Source organism: Alexandromys fortis, unplaced genomic scaffold, assembly GCF_014885135.2.
Source record: "Alexandromys fortis isolate MF-2015 unplaced genomic scaffold, M_Fortis_MF-2015_v1.1 scaffold_66, whole genome shotgun sequence".
Lineage (NCBI taxonomy): Eukaryota > Metazoa > Chordata > Mammalia > Rodentia > Cricetidae > Alexandromys > Alexandromys fortis.
The window spans coordinates 3,703,681-3,717,482 of record NW_026067950.1 but is presented as its reverse complement, the minus strand read 5'-3'; positions in this window follow the sequence as shown (position 1 = coordinate 3,717,482).

The window sequence follows — 13,802 nt, the reverse complement described above, 5'->3', positions numbered from 1 at the left end:
TGTTTTTTTTTTTTTACTGGTTAAACCATTCATTATTTACTACCTTCAAGAGGACAAAATTAAATTAATTATAATTCTAGATTTGTGGAGATTTACATCGTTCCTTTTTTTTTTTGCAAGATGTTTCTTTGTCTTCTTGACATTTTTGCTTGTCTATTAGGACAGTAGACACTCATGGTCTACACCATCTGAATCCCTGTCCATAAGTAACCCCCCACACTCTGGATAGCTCTCTGCTTTCTCCTTGTTTTGTGCCCTGTTATAATTCAAGTCAATTCTATTCTTTCAGAGTTTTGGAAAATGCTTGATCTTTTCCACACTGAAATTTACCACCTTGGATGTTTTTGGCATGTTTACTTCTTGAAAGCAATAGGAAAATCTCACACTCATCCCCACGTCACTTTTCCCGGGCAACCCTGACAACTGTGTGCTTTCCTTTGAACTTTTATTTTAAACCCACAGTGAAGACATGAACAATATTGCCCCCTTTCATCCATGTTTGCTCATGCTTACATAGATAAATACACACATCAGACACTCAATGTTTTCATCTCAGACTATTTGACATATGACGTTTTCCAGAAAGTATAGACTATGGAATTTTGTACTTTAGAAGTCTGTGTGTGGTGACTGTTTTGTCTACTTTGTGAAATAATTTCTGTGTGTACGCAGCTAGAATTCTAGGTAACCAAATCTTTTCTCTCATCCTTTGAAGAGATTATTGTACCATCTTATGACACAGTTTTAAGTTTGAAGATCTGCATTCAGTGTTGAATACACTCACCCATAAAATCCTAAACATTTCCTCTTGGTTGTCTTTATATCTGTCTTTAACGTATGGAGTTGTGACTGATGTATTCAGTTGTTCATTTGTTTTAAATTACCCTACATGTATTTATTGGACTTTGAATACAGAACCCAGGGTACTTACAATAAGTCTGGGAAATTATCAGGCATTTATCTCTTCAAATACTGTGTGCACTGTATTGCTGGTTTGCTTTGCTGCTGTAGTAAAGCATCTGAAACATTAAGTTAAGTAAGGAAAGGACCATTGCACAGTGCACTCCATGGAATGTGTCCATCATGACAACAAAGACAGGCAACAGAAGCAGGAAGCAAAGTGATCACCCTACATCCAGAGTAAAAAAAAAAAAAAAAAACAAAGAGAGAATAGGATGTGAGGCCAGATCATAAAACCTCAATGCCCACCCTAGGGTCCCTCTTCTACTCAACCAACATCAACAGTTCCACGTGTCCAGAAACAAGAGCCTACAGGTGACATCTTATATGAGTGCTAGCTGTCAATTTTGAAAACTTGAAATTGCCTGGGAAATGAGCTTGTGGATATGCTAATCGATAGTTACCTTGGTTGTAATGACTGGTGTGAGAAGACTTGCCCACTGTGGGCGGTGCCATTCCCTAGGCAGTGGACTGTGGGCTGTTAGGAAACTGGACACAGTGCAAGTGTGCTTACACTCATCACTCTCTGTTCTTGATGGTTGGTGGGATGTGACGCCTGCTGCTGTTACCCCTGCCATGATGGTCTGTACCCTGAAACTCTGAGCCACATATTCCCCCTTCTCTCTTGAGTTGCTCTGTCAAGCTATCTCCTCGCTGCAACAGGAAAAAATTACCACCCCAGCCTCATTTTCTCTTGTATCACCTGAAAATCTGCTTGTGCATGTGTGTTGGATTCTCTTGTTTTCTATTCTTTACATATTCTTGCTCATGGTTCTTTTCTCTTTTTTAATTTAACAGAATTTCAGACTGTTTTTACTGATCTTTCTGCCAGCTCATTAATTCTTTGTTTTCTGTATTAAATATGCTTTATTGATCTATTAAATTGTATTTCTATTTATATATTCGTTATTTCCATAAGACTGTTTTTGTCAAGTTCCTTAATCATTTTAAAGACTTATTGTATTTGCTCATTTCTTCAAGCTTCTCTTTCTTCCTCTCTAATACAATAGTTACGCTGCTTTACCACCGTTTCTTCTCTTATTGCTAAGCTACTCTGGGGACTGGTCTAATATTCTCCAATTCCTACTGTATTTCCCTCACTAGACCTCTCTCTTCATAGTCTTCATATTTTGTTTTGTTTTGTTTGGGTCAGGGACATATTTGGCAGCCCAGGATGACCTAAACCTGGCTTCTTTCTATGAAGATAGCCAGTCTGGCTTCAAACTCAAAGTCATCCATCCTCTTGCCCTGGCTCCAGATGGCTGGCATTCTAAGTGTGCTCCACTATGCATGATTTAGCATGGCTTTGGACTTCTGATCCTCCTGCCTGCACCTCTTGAATACTGGAGTCGCTGCCATGTGCCAGTACCCCCATCTATGCAGTGTTGGAACTCAAAACTAGGATTTCGTGTATGGACTAGGTGAGAACTATCAAATGAGCTACATCTCCCACCCCGATGCTTTGTTCTTTATTAATGTTAACTTCTAGTTATACTTGTAAACATTCCCAGTGAGAATTCTTTGAGACTTGGGTTAAGCCCTTAAAGAGGCTTTGTAGAGGCTCCTATGGTTACCTTGTGGTAGAATTCGTCTGAAATTCACATGAAGTAACAACACGTTCACATGTAAGCTTCACGCTATGATTTCTCAAGGGGCAAATCCATTTCCCCTCTATCCAATGTTAATGGAGTCTCTTGGATTTCCCTCTAGTAGATCTTGCTCCAATCCCAAATCAGTGGAGACTCTTTTATTCCAAACATCTCCTACTTGAAACTTTATCAATCACCCAGAAAAGGAGAATACAGTCAATTCACACACGAATTTCCTGAGAGAATTCTCTGTGTACAGCACCACCACAAGTAGACACCATTCTAGCCACCTGGGCACAAGCGTGCACCCTATTGTTACTTATGCCAAGGAACGTAGTACTGACAAATGCCATCCTAGATAAATCAGAATATATCATCATCCTATATATAACAATAGGTGCTGAAACTTAGGCACAAAGGATGCCTAATTTTGCAGTTAGTGGAATTTTGCTGATCCTGCTGCGGTGGGAGTGGTAGGGGGGATGACTGTTTCTGCTGCCTGCTGATTGTTCAGTTCCCGCCTTTGTTTCTCCCTGCATGGATTATTTTATTTCTTACCAGCTCAGTGAGCATTTTTATCCATGTTTATAAAAAATATTTTACTTAGCTATTCTCATTTTCCAACTGAAAGAGTACACAGCAGATTTAATCTAGGACGTTACCAGAAACGGAAATGCCTCCCTTTATCATCAAGGGCAACAATTGACTTAAGTGTGAGCGTTCCTGATCCGGGAATTGGTAAAGTAAAAACTGTAATTAGGTGCAGGTATTCCTAAATCTATAGAGGCTCGTCTTTGTTATGCATCTATGTGGGATAGCTCCCGAGATTTCGCAATATTCCAGGAACAAGACTAAATGTGATCGCACATTAGAGATGTTGAAATCACATCGTAATTTAACCAAAAGTTAACCATAAGCACCACAGATTGGGCCTGATAGGAAATACAAGGAATTATGGGTACTGCCTTTCTAAGCCCCTGCAAAATTAGACTTGGGGCAACTCGCTGGAAACCCGGTGGTGGACCTGGCTAGTGTGTGTCCATTTTTTTCTGGTCAGTATTTAATTAAAGTTTGCTTCAAGTAATTTGGCTCAAAATTATGGAACTACGTTTTCTCTCAAGAATTTCAGGAATAACAATATGAGGGCTGAGAACATGGAGAGTTGGGACAGTGATGACCCTAGTTCTGCATGCTAAGCACCCCTAAATGCAACCGAAATAAGGAAATATTCTGCATGAACTCTGAACTATATACTGCTGAAGAAAAAGCTGGACCTTAGCACTGCTTTCATGAACAACTAGACTAGCTATAAGAACTCTAGATCCAGCCCACTTTTAACTCTCTAGTATAAATTGTCTTAGTGTGCCCTGAAAGTTAAAGGAACAGAAAAGCCCAGCACTTCTCTGGGCCATGAGAACCAGAGAAATCTTTTCAAGGAAGAAGACATTGACACTGGCTGGTTTTGTGTCAACTTGACCCAAGCTGGAGTCATCAGAGAGCAAGGAGCCTCAGCTGAGGAAACGCCTCCATGAACACCAACTGTCAGGCGTGTTCTCAATTAGTGATCAGTGTGGGAGGGCCCAGCTAATGGTGCTGGTGCTATCTCTGGGCTGGTAGTCCTGGGTGTGGTGATATTTTGTTTGCTTCTGGTGCAGCTAACCACCAGTTAACTATAGAGGCCAGGCAGTGGTGGCACACACCTTTAATCCCAGCACTTGGGAGGACCAAGCTGAAAGATCAGGAGTTCAAGGCTACCTGGGCTACAGGAAACTGAGTCAGTCTAAAAGAGTAACAGAGCCATGCTGTGGAGACGCACACCTTTAATCGCTGCACTAGGGAGGTGGAGACAGGATCTCAATGCATTCATTCTGAAGATTTGTTGAGAACAAGATACCCCATCCGTCTGAGGATTTCGTAGAGGTAAAAATTAGTAGCTGGCCGCTCTGCTTCTCTGTTCTTTCAGCGTTTTCCCCCTAATATCTGATCTCTGGGTTTTTATTATTAAGACCAAGTAGAATTCGTGCTACACCTGGACTTTATAGAAAAATAAACTGAGCAAGCCATGGGAAGCAAGCAGGAAAGCAGCACCCCTCCACAGCCTCTGCATCAGCTCCTGCCTCCAGGATCTGATGTGGAATTCCTCTCTGTATGCTCTGAATATGTTTTATTACCATTAATTAATAAAGAAGCTGCACTGGACCTACTCAGGGCAGAATAGAACTAGGTAGCGAAAACTAAACTGAATGCTGGAAGAAAGTAGGTGGAGTCAGTGAGAAGCCACAGAGCCCTGCCAGAGACAGACGCCAGACAGAACTTTACCTGGTAAGCCACAGTCATGTGGTGATATACAGATTAATAGAAATGGGTTAATTTAAGCTGTAAGAGAAAGTTGGAAATACATTTAAGCTATTGGCCAAACAGTATTGCAATTAATACAGATTTCTGTGTGGTTATTTTGGTAGGCTGGGAGGCTGGGAATGAACCAGCAGACTCCAGCAACAGGATCATGTCCTGATTGAGTTCCTGTCCTGGCTTCCCTTAGTGATGAACAGCAAGGCAGAAGTGTAAACCAAATAAACACTTTCCTCCCCAACTTGCTTTATGGCCATGGTGTTTCATCTCAGCAAAAGAAACCCCAGGTAACACAGGAGGGAGCCCCTTGCTTGAGTACTGCTTGTGGTACATAAGTAGGTATTTTTGGTAGGGTTCAAAATCTGACCGCCTTGCTTCTAATAATGGGTTGATTCGACATGTGTAATTTCAAACACTCCCTTATTGTTCATCTCCTGCATGAGTTTAACATTTAAACTGGACAGTTTAGTCGTGTGCAGTCAGCAGTCTTGTGTGTTTCTGTGCACACCTTGGCTATTGATGAGAGGGTTTAGACAAAGCAGGATGCTTCTGCAATGCGCCCTTGGGAGACAACTGGAATCGTGATGCAGCGCCACAGCAGAAAGAGCAGGATAAACAGCGCATTGACTGCTCAGATGCTGTGCAGCAAGCGCCCAGCTTGAGAGGCAGGTATGCACAATGTGGTGTTTGAGCGAACAGGTTTGGAAAGTAGACCTGCGTCTGTGGTAGATCGCATCTCCAGAGTGTACCGTAGTTCTTTGCACCTAGTAGGGACTTTAAAGCTGCTGATACTCATTTTTGTGACCAGAAGTTAAAGCAGGTATTATTGTTCTAAGCATACAGTCCATGCATCCCTCTGTTCTATAAACCCTGGGTTGGAAAACACACAACACAAACCCAAGATCACCTGCTTCCATGTTTTCATTATTTTTAAATGTTCCACGGTGTCATGATTACTCAAAGAATTATTTAAAAGTTTTACTATTGCGTGAATGACCAATTTCAGATGTGTTTAGGTGACAGGCATGACTCTAAATTATGAAAAAATGACTTGTAAGTTGCTATGTATGGTATACACTCTTAGGCCATAGAGTACGGTAATCATAGAGATGAAGGTAAGAAGACAGAGGGGCTCCAAAACCTGTCAGTAGTTAAGGGCATTTCCAAGAGAACTCCATTCCTCTTAAATCCTGACATGCAAAGAAAACAATATAAAACAGAGTGGTTCCTCTGAATGAAGTCTGGAGATGACAGCACCCTCTTCTACCAGTAGATTCTAAGACACCTTTCCAAATGTCAACCAGAATAAATGGGCAAGAGCTGTGTAGAGGCCTCAGCTCCCCATACAGAGACATGCACCATCTTACCACGGGCAATCAGCACGGCTCCCCATACAGAGACATGCACCATCTGAGCATGGACAATCAGCACGGCTCCCCATACAGAGACATGCACCATCTTACCACAGACAATCAGCACAGCTCCCCATACAGAGAAATGTGCCATCCAACCCCTGGCAACCAGCAGAGGTCATTTTCAGGACCCCAAGTCTCCCTGCCCAGTAACCCAGACAGTGTTAATGACTATTTTTTGGTGCCTGTGGTATCTTATGTCTCTTGTACTGTTTGTTTTCCTTGTTCTTTTTTTCATTTTATTTTATTTCCTTTGTTTTCATTTTGGAATCTCTAATTTGTACCACTGACTTTGTGCAGTTTTGCTGTGCATTTTCTTGACCCTGTGCATTTTCTTAAGAGGACAATGAGAACCTGGACGATGAGTGGAGTTGAATTGTTAGATTCATGGATCCCACTCCAGGGATGCTCACTGAAATTTCCAGGTTTTTATGTCCTCGAATTAAAAAAAAAAAATGGGTCAAGAACACATGGATATTAATAGAAATAGGTACCATTTATAAAGAAAGAAAAGAACACTGCCCAGAATAGAAGTGGTCTAAGGAGCTGAGACAGGTCCAGGGCTCACAAGCTCCTGACTCAGAGTTTCATAGATCCTTAATATAATGCCTGCATTACCCTGACTCAACCTTAGTGTTGTATATGCTGTATCTGTTATTGCTGTATTTTCCATTTTTTGCTAGAGAAGAGTTTACCAATATTATGCTAAGATAGGAGCACCCAGTAATACCAGGAGAAGGAAAAGTCATATTCCTTTGGTGATACGGTCCCCAGTCGGTTGCCCTTGGTCTAGTGGATGGCTCCAAACCCATGTACATAGGAGCAGCAAGAATTTGATGCAGAGGGGCTACAACAACGACAAAATATTGACATAAAGTTGAGAAGAAAGCTTGCTAGAGTCAGGTCCTCGAGAGTTAGACATGATTAAAACGCATTGTATTCATATATAAAAGTCTCAAAGAATAAAGACATATGCTCAAAGTTTTATAGAGCTGAAGCTATCTGGAGTATTATGAGCAGAGGAAACTGTTGAGAGAGAAGGAACAGAGGTAGATTCTCTTGATTTGGGACCAAGGGCCGTATCTGAAAATAGATGCCACTTGAATCTTCTTGGAAATTGACCACTGAAGAAACAGATACTAGAGGTCACATGACAATATGGATACTCTGGTTTAATGAGAAAAAACTGATGTGAGAGGTCCTTCTGTATATGGGTTGCTTTTATTGGTTAATAATTAAAGCCATTTTGGCATATAGCAGGACATAATAGAGCCAGGCTGGAAGAGATTTAGAGAAAAAGTAGTAAGAGTCAAAGATACGCCATGTAGCTGCTGAAGGAGCTTACTGGTAGGCCACAGCCTCATGGCAATACACAGATTAATAGAAACGGGTTAATTTAAGAAAAGAGCTAGCTAGGAATATGCCTAAGCCATTGGCCAAGCAGTGTTGTAATTAATAAAGTTTCTGTGGGATTATTTGGGTCTGGGCAGCCAGGAAATGAAAGATTCCGTTTACAAGAAACAGACCTCGTTAGCAAACCAACAAGTTCTATATCTGAGACACTGGTAAACTGAGCTCCACAGTAAAGACCCAGTGCTGGGTTTATATTGGAAAGAATGAAATAAAAAACCCAGATCTATGCTGTGGGATAGTGCTCTTGTACACTGTAAAGATTTGTCATTGATATTAGTTGAATAAAGCACTGTTTGGCCTGTAGCCAGGCAGAAAGCATAGATGGCTGATCAGACTAATAATTCTGGGAAGCAGAGATGCAGTCACCAAACAGATGCAGAGAAAGCAAGATAAGAATGCCTTACTGAGAAAAGGTACAAATCCATATAGGCAAGACTTATGGGTTAATTTAAATTGTAAGAGCTAGTTAATAATGAGTCTGAGTTAATAAAACAAACATTTTATAATTAAAATAAGTCTCTTGTGTTTCTGTGTGTTTCTTTGGAACTGAATGGTTTCAGGACCAGGCAGGACAGAAACTTCCATCTACAGAACTATGTCTAGACAAATTCATAGGAGAAACAATTTGGTGATTCAGTCCTGCTGTCTTTGGAGAGCTTAGAAAATATCCTGAACTTTTCATAGGTCATTTGTTAAAGATCATAAAGCAACTCAGCACAACTTCAGGATAGTCAACAAGTAACAGATTTCATTCCTCGAGACTAAAGATACAAGCTTGGGATAGCCACAGTTCGACGCTCTACACACCATCCCACACACACGCACACTTTATAGAATGTGTCGACCTTTACTCTCTTAGTAGAAAGCTTTCAGAGAAAAAGAAGAGAATGAAAATATAGCAGAATGTCTGGTGGAAGAAATGGTGACTGAAGGCTTCCTGAATTTTTTAAATTAAAAATAATAGCGTAAGGTATAAAGAAGTAAAATGACTTTTCTGTTTTTTTGTGGTTTAGGGGGGGTTGTTGTTTATTTTTGGTTTGGTTTGGTTTTGAGATAGAATCTCATGTAGCTGAGGCTGGCCTGGAATTAATTCATATACTACATATAAGAAACAACTTTAAATATAAGGATACAAATAAAAAAAGAAGTATCAAAGCTGAAGGCAAAGCAGAGGTAGAGTGCAGGGCACTAAAACTGTAACATGTTGCAATTCAAAGACCTTGAATTCTATATTAGCTTTCGGTTGCTGTACCAGGATACCTGACGTAATCACCTGAGAAAACGGTGATACATTTGGGCATTTAGTCTTAAAGATTTCTGCCCAGGACTACTGGGTTCTGTTGCTCCTTGCCTGGGCTGACTAAAGTAACACGATGGTGGACGTCTATGGAAGTGGGAGGTTGTTCATTTCACGGAAGCAAAAGACAGAGAGAAAGATAGAGGAGCCAAGGTCCCAATACCCTTCAAGGGCACACAACTCTGCTCCTTCTAGGAGCCTTTACTTACTCAAGATTCTACTATCCGGTGACAGGACTATTACAGGCTAGCGGCAGAGCGTTTAACACGTGGGCCGATGGGAGATATCCCACATACAACATGTAACATGTGGGATTCCCCTCTGTATGCTATGAATACCACTACTTAATAAAGAACCTGTCTTGGGCCTGCACATGGAATAAAGGTAGATGAGGAAAACTAAACTGAATGATAAGAGAAAGAAGGAGGAGTTTGTGAGAAGCCATGGAGCCGCTGCCAGAGACAGACATGTTGAAACCTTGCCGGTAGGCGAAGAGCCTCATGGTAAAATATAAAATAATGGAGATGGGTTAATTCCAGGTGTAAAAGCTAGCTAGAAATATGCTTAAGTAATTGGCCAAGCAGTGATTTAAATAATATGGTTTCTGTGTGATTGTTACAGGAGTCTTGGCAGCTGGGAAACGAACAAGCAGCCTCCTACTACAGTAGCAGACTTCCTGAGTGACTTAATATAAACCTCTTCGGGTTAATAGTCAAATCCATTAATCCATAGAAAAATGTATAATTGTACAAAACTACTCCATGTGATCAATCCATCTGAGGGAAAGTATGCAGAGTGGAAGGCTACCTGAAAGTAACCCAGTTCTTAGAACAGATGAGTGTTTTAAAATAACAAAACCTACTTCTGGAAAATACAGGAAGTAGACAAAACAACTTAAAAAAGAAAAGAATCCACTCAGTTAACAGAAAGAAAAGCCTCTACATTCCACACAAGGAACACCACAGTATCTGAAATCAAGACCTCAGAGGAAGTCTTTCGCTCGAATATGAGACTGGGTGAGGAATGGAAGACAGATGAGTAGAAAACACTCAGCTGCAATTTGTGTCCTTATTTACAATGTAAGCCCAGGAAGGAAAGTGGGCTTTAAAAGCATGTCAATACATATTACGATGTGTTTTCCTTCCAGGATCTCGGTGTGGGGAGGACCGCTCCTCTTCCGAACATGTTTATGTTTCTAGCCTCACCGCATAATCACGTAGCAGACACATTGCACCTGGAAGTGAGTGTTTAGACTCCAGCACTTCATGGCCTTGTGGCTAATTGATATCTTGTTCCACTCCTTCTCAGAGCCATGTGGAGGAAAATCAAAACGGCCTTTACTGATTGAAGAAGATGCTAAAAGCCCCTCTCCAGGGGATGTGAAGGCACATGCAGCAGAAAGATGGTAGTCTCCCTCCGCAGGGTCATAAGCTTGGCCATTAACCCCAGGAGAGGAAGAACTTGGCCCATAAGGGGAAGGAAATGTCAGATTTTCTCTCACAGTTACTCTCATTGAGCAAGTCCTTGGAGACAATTTCCCCGTCTGTTTGCATCTTTTCCTTAGGCTTTCCCAGAAAGAAATCCTAGCTAACTTTAGTCGGGAAGGAACCAGGTGAAGAGCAGAATAAAACATACTTGATCTGAGGTTTTGCTTATAGAAAAACCATGTCTAATAGAAGCAGGAAAATGCTAGTCATTTTAAAAACTGATGTGGGATATATGTATCCCACTGTGTGAAGATATGTTACTGTGGTTGGTTTAATAAAGAGCTGATTGGCCAATAGCAAGGCAAGAGGTATAGACGGGACTTCTGGATAGAGGGGAAGGAAGTAAGAGGTGAATCTAGACATACATCAGATGCCAAGGAGACATGGAGGAAGTCAGATATACAGAATAAAAGAAAGGTGAAAAACTGCAAGGGAAAATACAGATTAATATAAATGCGATAATTTAAGTTGTAAGAGCTAGTGGGACAAGCCTAAGCTAAGACCAAGCTTTCATAATTAATAAGAAGTCTCCCTGTCATTATTTGTGAGTTAGTGGCTGACAAAGCTTGCTACAAAAAAATCAGCCAGTGGATCAAACAATAACAAACAACCAATAAAAGTAGACATAAGTCAATAAAGGCAAAGGACTTAGGCTTGAAGTGTTATGGTACATCCTGAGCCCCTGCCTAGTTGGCGGTCAGACTGCACAGCTTCTGTGATGGGTACTGGATAGGGATCCCCATAAATGGAAAACAGAGGCGGGGAGAGGGGGGGATGGGGGAGGAAAGGGGTAGCGAGAGACTGTGTCTAACCTAACTTCAAACTCTGTTTTCTAAATGACAACAGAAAGGAATGGAGAAGCCAGGAATTCAAAACAGGCGCTGAGTGTGGAATTCCCTGCGGGACACGTGAGATGATATCTTTATTAAAGACATAGTTATAAAGGGAGGAGAAACTATTCATTTGCTATTTGTGTGCGGCTTGTGTGTGTTTTCTACTGCACAGTCTGGGCAAGCCAGGAGAGAATGTCGTAGACCCCAGACAGAGTGAGAGTTACAGGGAGTGGGGGCCACCACATTGGTGCTGGGAACCAACTCTGGCTCCTCTGCCAGAGCAAGAAGTTTTCATAACCACTGGGCCGTCCCTGCAGCCCTAGGGAAGCATACAGTGAGAAACTGGTTAAATGAATTCAAGAGGGGCTGGCAGAAGTGCAGTGGCTAAGGGAACTTTCTGCTCTCCAGCAGATCTGAGTTCAGTTCCTAGCACCCGAACCCAGGTGTCTCACAGCTGTGCATAACTCCTGCCTTCAGGAGAACTAATAGCTTCTAGCCTCCAGGAGCACCTGTCCACATGAGTCAAACACGCGCGCACACACACACACACACACACACACACACACCACATCACACACAAACACACAAATAAATAAATGGACTACCAAACATACCTTTAGAGCTTGTTTGCATTCTGAATTTTAGTTGGGTTAGGAACAGTAAAACACACTTTTGACTAAAATATGGATTGGCAATAAATAAAATTAGGACTTATTTATGGTCTTGAGATGGAACCCAGGGCGTCAGATATGACAGGCAATTCTCTATCAGTAACTAACTAACTAAATGTGTGTGTGTGTGTGGAGAGAGAGCTGTCAGTATGTCAGATATTATAGATATAGATATGTAGATGTAGATGATATAGATAGATAGAGATAGAGATAGAGATAGAGATAGAGATAGAGATAGAGATAGAGATAGAGATAGAGATAGAGATAGAGATAGAGATAGAGATAGAGATAGAGATAGAGATAGAGATAGAGATAGAGATAGATATCTGTAGCTTTGGTTGACCTGGAACCTACTGTGGAGTCTGGGCTAGACTCAAACTCAGAAATCCATCTGCCTCTGCCTGAGATAAAAGGTGCAGGAATTAAAGATAGGTACCGCCATGTCCAGCTTCTACCACTTACTTTTAAAAGAAAGGCTTATATTAGGCCTTGTAAGACACCACTATTAAAGGATATATAGGTGAAACTGTATGTTGTCCAGAACTTGCCCTTAAATATTCTTTCGAAATCTGAATGCACCTGCTAAGGCAGCATCAGATATAAAGAAGCATGGTGGGGTATTAATCACTGTGAAGTGTATGTTTAGGGTACATTGTTATTTTGTTCTTTTCTCTTAAGTTGTGAGTCTGAACATTTCTATGAGCCATAGTCACAGTCAAAGTGGGGTGCTATTGTGTCTCGAGGATCACAGTAGCTTTTCTCTGGGTTTTCTCGGGAGCAGCCGGACTTGAATGCTCTGCCTCTCATGTTGAGCAGCCATAGGGCGGTTTCCTTGCAGTGCCCACAGTTTGATCCCTACTCTCTGTTCTTACCTTTCCTCTGTCCACGGATGTCTGTAAGCGACGAGGTCTTGAGGGTCCCCAGTAGCCTGGAACCTGTATATCATCCTCTGTCACTTTGCAAGGAGAGGCTTCAGTTCAAAATGCAACCTCTAGCCCAATTATTCCATAACTCTATGCTTTGGAAAATAAAAATAACCCTTTAGTTCAATTTAGCTTGGATCTTTGTGATTATGTTCAATCAGCAGGGCCTGCAAGGGCAGACAGCCATCAGCACCTGCCTGTCCCTGGGGAAGCAGGTCAGGTGAGAGAGTGGCAGGAAGCAGGATCACACAACATGTTGTTGAAAGAATGGAAAATCACGCATGCCCTAGAGCAGAGGTCAATTATCCAGGGAAATGAAAATGTTAAAAATTGGAGAGAGCGGGATTAAGTGTTGGAGTTGGGTACCTAAAATAACAAAATAAGGCCACAGATACAGTGGGCTAATCTGTAACAGAAGAAAAATTATTTATTTTCCTGTACTTTGGTTGGAAGGAAGAAAGGGACCAAAGATATTAATGTGTTTCGTGTGTGTGTGTGTGTGTGTGTGTGTGTGTGTGTGTGTGTCTGAAAACAAGCATGAATGGAGATAAGGTTGCTTCTCCCTATGGAAGAGATCTTCGACATAAAGAAGAAAGAAGATGGAGAGGAAGGGAAGGAGTTTAAAGTGTCCAGGGTTAAAAACAGCTTTTGATGGGTTCCACTCACCTCTAATCCTAAAAACCATCCTGATGCGGCCCACGAATCAACTGAAACATTTAAAAAGTGAGAAACTAGCAACCGTCACGTAGCTGCACGTTAGAGACGGTCCAGCAGCCAGGCTGGCACTAGGGGACCAAGAGCAGAGGCAGAAGCCTGTGTGGTTCCCCGTGGACTGCTGGTCGCTACTCCACGCTATGCAGCCACC